The sequence below is a fragment of the Hordeum vulgare genome, chromosome 6H (genome assembly GCF_904849725.1).
Source record: "Hordeum vulgare subsp. vulgare chromosome 6H, MorexV3_pseudomolecules_assembly, whole genome shotgun sequence".
Lineage (NCBI taxonomy): Eukaryota > Viridiplantae > Streptophyta > Magnoliopsida > Poales > Poaceae > Hordeum > Hordeum vulgare.
In genome coordinates, this window is record NC_058523.1 from 555,759,022 (window position 1) to 555,766,127 (window position 7,106).

At 55.2% G+C, this 7,106-nt stretch overlaps 1 pseudogene; it reads right to left on the reverse strand.

Annotated features, from left to right (window-relative positions):
* Positions 1 to 2,950: 2,950 nt before the first annotated feature.
* LOC123403849 lies at positions 2,951 to 3,557 on the reverse strand (annotated as a pseudogene).
* Positions 3,558 to 7,106: the final 3,549 nt, after the last annotated feature.

Consider the following 7,106-nt stretch of genomic DNA (forward strand, 5'->3'; position numbering starts at 1 on the left):
ACTAACGGGAAACAACTTCCAAACATGGAAGGACTCGTTGCTATTGCACTTGGGTTGGCATGAGGTTGACCTCGCGCTTAGGGAAAGTAAACCAGAGGAATCTGCAAAGGGTGCCACTGGGTATGCTGAGCTTAAGAAGTGGGAGAGGTCAAACAGAATGACACTCCTAATTATGAACTTCTCCATCTCGATTGAGATTAAAGGGGCTATTCTCACTAAGGAAAATGCCGTCGAATATTTGAAATCGGTGGAAGAATAATTTAAGGGCTCAGAGAAAGTGTATGCTCATGAGATTTTGCACAAGCTGCTTTCAAAATATGATGGGCACATAAGTGTGAGTGAACACATATTAAGTATGAGCAATGCCGCGGCAAAGCTTAAAACCGTGAAGTGTGACTTGAACGAAGAGCTTCTTGTGCTCCTTGTTTTTAGGTCATTACCCTCACAGTTCAATCCATTCAAGATAAATTGTAACTCTCTCGAAACTAAATGGAAACTACTTGGGCTCATTAAACATTGTGTTCACGAGGAAGAGAGAATGAAAAGTGAACAAAAGGATCAAGTTTTCCATGTTAACTCTGGAAAAAGGAAGCATGAGAACAATGCTCCTGGCAATAATGTCCCCAACAAAAGGCAATTTTTCAAAAAGACTCAGCCAAAGCCTAAGCAATGCAATGAGGCAAGCTCTTCACGTCCCGCTCCTCCAGCGGTTGCTCCACTCAATCTCCCTAATTCCACTGGAGAAAGGCTTTGCAACTTTTGCAAACAGCCAGGTCATGTCAAGGCAGACTGTCCAGGTTTTCTTAAGTGGCTGAATAAAAATGGTAAGGATGAGATCACTCTCGTAGATGAATCTTTATATGTTGATTTTTCTGAATCTACATGGTGGATTCACTCAGGAGCGACTATTCCATACAAGTCATACCCTAAGAAGGGGTTCAAGAAGACCTAATGTCGCAAATGGGAAGGAGGCTGAAGTTGAAGTTGTGGCTCCCTCACTTTGAAGTTGCACACTAGTTTCCTACTTCAGCTCGAGGACGTTCTTTATGTACCTACATTGAGTAGGCACACTAGTTTCATGTTTAGATGATTATGGTTTTCACTTCACCTTCGGGAAGAAACAATGTTTTTTAAAATATTGTAATAAGGATGTTGGTCTCGCCGTCTAACGAGGCAAACTTTATATGTTGAATCTTTCCGAATATCCTATATGTGTGAATCTCTGTGAACTGAATGTGAAGGAATGCAATCATGAAAAATGGGAGAAGTACTAATCCTTCTTCGAAATTGTGGCACCATCGCTTAGGCCACATTTTGAGGGGGAGAATGGAACGATTGATTAAAGTAGAAATACTTCCTCCACTAGATTTCTTTAACGCGGGCAATTTCATTGACTGCATTAAGGGAAAGTATGTAAAAACAATTAAGAAAGGAGCAGTAAGAGCCACAAGGGTTCTTGAACTTATACATACTGATATATGCAGACCTTTTGACGTAAAATCTATGGATGGTTTTGATTCCTTCATTACCTTCACGGATGATTTCTCTCGATCTGGCTACATTTACCCTATACGTGATCGGTGCGAAGCTTTGGACAAATTTGAGATTTATAAAGCAGAGGTTGAAAACCAACTCGATCTAAAGATCAAAGTAGTACGCTCTGATCGCGGGGGAGAATATTATGGCACGCATGCTCCTTATTATGGGCAAATTCCAGGACCATTTGCCAAATATCTTGCTGAAAATGGAATTATTGCCCAATATTCAATGCCCGGTGAACCTCCGCAAAATGGTGTAGCTGAGCGTCGCAACTGCACCCTGATGGATATGGTGCCAAGCATGCTTAGTCATGCAAGCTTACGAGTAAACCTTTGGATGGAGGCATTGAAAACATGTGCACACATCTTGAATCTTGCTCCAACTAAGTCACCACCGAGCACACCTTATGAAATATGGACGGGAAAGAAACCGAGCATGAATTACTTGCGTGTGTGGGGCTGCCCAGGTGAAGCTAAAGTATTCAATCCACATATTATGAAGTTGGACCCAAAGACAATTAGTTTTTTTTCATTGGGTACCCTCATAAAGGAAAAGGATACCATTTTGATTGTCGGGGGAATGATCCCCAGGTACCCCAAAGACGCAGAGTCGAGCGGGATGCATGCCTGCCCAGGCCGGCTGCTCCCATTCCGCCCACGACCGGCTCCTCTGACCAGCCAGCTACGCCAGTCAGGCAGCTGCCCGGAGTCAACTACGACGTCCCTTCGGACGTCGTACGGCTTCATCTACAGTGTAACTTGTCCCATGAGCGCTGGTTTATAGAGTGCCCCCGGGGACAAGCATCGCTTAACTCCCAAGCTACATATAGCTTGGCATGTAAGCTACCCATGGTAGCTAACATGCCAAGCAGCTTGGTATGTAAGCTACCCACTGTAGCTTACATACCAAGCGGCACATCCATACAAAAGGTCTTAGGCTGCCTCTCATCCTCTCATGCTCTTGTTAGAGCCGCAGCCTTGTCCATCCTCACCGGAGCTCTACCCCTCTCTCTCTTTCTCTATGCTCGTAGAAGAAGAAGGGCACAAAGACACATGCGTTTTCCTGGCGCACGTACGCCACCCGCCGCACGAACGGCGTCTTGTTTTTCTTGAGCACCAACTCAATGCACAGCGCGAGCTACAACAGACGGTAGTTATACACGGGCATGCATGCAGCTTGACGCAGCGCCCACGCAACGCCCGCCGCACGTACGCGATCTCCTGGAGACTCGGCCGCCCGCCGCGCACGCACGCACACACGCTCCGGCTCGGCCACACCCCGCACGTCCGTCTAACCAACTCACAAACGCACACACGCTCGCTACGAGCCTGACGCGTCCCGTGCACGCACGCACGCGCACCTGACGCGGTCGCCGTGGCTTATTGCCAACACACACCCCCTAAGCCGCGGCTCAGAGGAGCCCGTCGTCCTCCACTCCGACGACGTCCGCCAGCAGCGCCTGCTCCACCGCCGCTGCCTCCTTCTTCGGCGGGGTGCAGTCGCGCTTGAAATGCCCCCTCTGGCCGCAATTGTAGCAGCGACCTCGCCGTCCTCTTCCGCTGCCCGACGCCTCGCTCCTCTGATCGTCGTCGTCGTCCCGAGCGTCGCCGTGTCGACGCTCCCGTGCTGCCCACTGCGCCGCCGTCAGCAGCAGTTGTTCGCCGTCACGCTCGCCGCCGTCTTGTCCACGACGCTGAACCCGCTCCTCAAACGCGCTCAGCCGCCCGAGTGCCTCGTCGAACGCCATGGTCGCCACATCGCAAAACTGCTCGATGCCGGCGACGACGGGGAACAGCCGATCCGGGACGGTGTCCAGCAGCTTCTTCACGAGCACCGCGTCGCCCAGCGTCTCCCCTAGGCTCGCGAACCGCGCCGTCATCCCTGCCAGCCTCCCGGCGTACGCGTCCAGCGCCTCGCCGTCCGCCATCTTCAGGCGGTCAAAGTCCCCGCGCAGCGTCGCCAACCTCGCCGCGCGGACATGATCGGCGCCGACGAACCTCACCTTCAAGGAGTCCCATACCTCCTTGGCGGTGAGCTTCGTCGCCACCTGCAGCAGCACGTCCTCCCGCAGCGCTCCAAGGAGCATCGCGCGCGCTGCCTTGTCCTTCTTGGCGTTCACCGCCGCGTCGCCCGGCGCCACCGCCTCCCACACGGTATGGATGTCGAGAATCGCCTGCGCCTTGATCGCCCACACCGTGTAGTTGTCCGGCGTGAGCATCGGCGTCGCCATCGACCCCGATCCGCTCGCGCCGCCGCCGTGTGGGACGAGCGCCATGGTCCGCAGTGATCTCCTGAACCGAAGCTCTGATACCAACTGTTAGAGCCGCAGCCTTGTCCGTCCTCACCGGAGCTCTACCCCTCTCTCTCTTTCTCTATGCTCGTGGAAGAAGAAGGGCACAAAGACACAGGTGTTTTCCTGGCACACGTACGCCACCCGCCGCACGAACGGCGTCTTGTTTTCCTTGAGCACCAACTCAATGCACAGCGAGCTACAACAGACGGTATTTATACACGGGCATGCATGCAGCTTGACGCAGCGCCCACGCAACGCCCGCCGCCGAGCTCTACGCGCACGTACGCGATCTTCTGGAGACTCGGCCGCCCGCCGCGCACGCACGCCAACGGAACGCAGCTGGTTCCAGCGCCCGGCTCGGCCACACCCGCGCGTCCGTCTAACCAACTCACACACGCACACACGCTCGCCACGAGCCTGATGCGTCCCGCGCACGCACGCGCACCCGACGCGGTCGCCGTGGCTTATTGCCATCAGCTCTCACTCCTTCACCTACACCACCAAGACATGAGGCCAAGGAGGATGCACTCAGCTCTCTTCCTCCTCTAATACAGCTCCAGGAGCAACCTTGTACTGCCAATATACATCATATACACACATGCAGGAGTAGGGGTATTATCTCTCCGGAGACCCCCGAACCTGGGTAAACCACGTGTGCCATTACCCTATCTGGTCCCGGATCCTTCACGGCAGCCTTGCCCTCACCTCGATTAGCCATCCCATGGCATATGTCATCAGGGTACCCCTATATGAAAACGACGATATTTGACGCCCAACGTGGGGCCAGTTGCCGCTGGAACCGCGGTCCGGGCGGGACCATCTTCATCATCACCATCGCGCCGTCGTCGTCGTCTCTCCGAAGGCGTTCGTGGGCTCGACATCAACACGCCGCCGGGTGCTCGCAACTGCGCCTGCCGCATCCTTGCTGGAGGCGGCAGCGCCGATGCGCTGCGCATTGTCGCCCAGCTCTGTCCGCGCTCGGTCTCCGGACGCTCCCGTCGCTGCTTCGGACCGGCACCACCGCGCCGCTGCACGACGTGTGCCCCAGTCGCCACGTCGCTGCGTTGTCCGCGCGCCGGCGGGGCTCTCCTATACGTACAGATTTTTGTGACCAGCTAGCTAGCACATGCTGGCTTAGCTAGCTTGTTGGGCTCGTGTGCGCTGCGTTCCTCGTACCAGCCGGCCGCGCCCCTGCCGGCTCGCGCCGCCCATCCACCAAGCCGGCTTCCTGCCGAGGTCGGATGGCGCAAGAAGGGGGTTGGCCGTCCAGGCCTGGCTAAAGCAAAGAAGAAAATGAGAAGAAAAAGTACGTGCATGGCTGGAGGCTGCCTTCCTACGTGCGTGCATGGCCAGCGAGCCGTGCCCGGCTGCATGCGTAGCCGGCTGCATGGCCCTGGCCGGCGGCGTGCTCGCCTGTGTGGCCGGCTGCACCGCATGCGCGTGCCTGGCCGCCTGCCCGTTTGACCAGCTGCAGGTCTGGCCGGCTGCGTTACGTACGTACCTGGCCGCCTGCCCGTTTGACCGGCTGCAGGCCTGCCGCCGCACTTACGTAAGGCCTCATCCGCGTCTCCGTCAACCTGGCTCCAGCCACCGTCCCCCGCGCACCGGCTGGCGCAACCATTACCACCGAAGGTTCGGTGGCCACACCCAGCGGGTGCCTCGACGCGCTTAGTTGGGAAAAGGCCACAACAACCATCTTGCCGACTCCAAAAAAAACAATGTAAGCTGTTCATCCATATATTTTTACATCATGTACAAAAGAGGGATACCCCGAGCGACCCGCGGGAGCCATCTCCGCATTTGTTTCAGTTGCTTTACTGTTCATCCCGGCGCCAGCTAGTCTCGCCCGGGGCCGGCCGCTTGGTCCGATACGTTCATTCCATGGGACGGCTTAGTAGCGCGTACGGTACCGAAGGCCCACTCTTTGTCTCAGCTACAAACCGCACCGTGGCTATCCAGCTAGCGAGAGCAAAAGCTGGAGGTCACCACACGCGAAAAACGTCCACGGAGAAAACGGCTTAAGCCGACACGGTCGTTTCATTTGTGAGCATCTGTCCGGCCGAGTCTGCTCACACGTTCCGAGTACTGTACGCTCCATTCCGCGGCCCACTCTTCGCCTCAGCTACGGACCGGCTCCCGGTTGTCCGGCTAGCAGGAGCAAAAGCCAAAGAGCGGAGAGGACATGAAAAAGACTTAAGGGGGCTCGATCGAAACCGAGTCGGCACCCTTTGCATCGACTTGCACTCCTAAAACCAAATATTTGACATGTATGCATCAACTAAACTTGTCTTTTGCATGATCATCTTGGCGGGAACCTCCCATCACTCGGATGGCTGGAGCCCGGCCGGCTTTCGGCTGCTGGCTACTCCTGTCCGGCTAGGGCCTTGCCGGCTGTGGCCCGTAGCCGGCCAACATCATCAACATCTGCTACAACAACAGCAAGAAGCCGCCGCACGACTCTCCAATTCACCCAAAGGCTCGAAGGCTACACCCAGCGGGTGCGCTTGCACGCCCCCGATGAAAACAGCCAACCGGCAGACCACGCGTCCGCGCTCGGCAAGCACCTCGCGCGCACCAGCCGGCGGACCACGCGTCCACGCCCGACAGCGCCTCGCGCGCACCAGCCGGCGAACCACGCGTCCGCGCCCAGCAGCGCCTCGCAGGGCACGGCTTTCCGAAAGATTAAACCCTGCAGGGATGCTCCAACTAGTCCATCACAAACGAACACAGGCCACAAAGGCATCCTCTATCACGAATCTCGTGATCTCGTCGGATTCCTTAGAGGAAAACCTCAACTCTGGGGGAAACCAAAGCTTCATTGGGATTCCTATACGCAAGATATACCGCTAAGGTAAGACAAGACCAGCAGGACCTCCCGTCGTGTCGACGACCCTGATAAGAGCCGCGTATCTCAGTTTCAGGACACGACAGATGAGCTAGACGTTGGGATGGCTAAACCTCTGGGTGACCAGTGGGGCCCCGGACATCGCTCAGATGGGGCCAACACTCATGAGGAGCACTGGCCCGGGTTGTTGTTTAAATTTCTCGGGGTAGTTATTCCCTATGCAGATTATTATGTGATTAGCAGATTAAAACCAAACCTGGCAATCAAGATTGCCATATTACTAATAGTATGCAAGTCCGTAGTACCAGGCATGGCAAAAAAGATTCCATTTATTTTGACCTGGTTATCAGAGCGTGATCCAATCTCCACGCCATGACTGGCACTACAGTTGTGGTCGAACCGGGATAGAGATAAGTTGCTCTGTCCAAT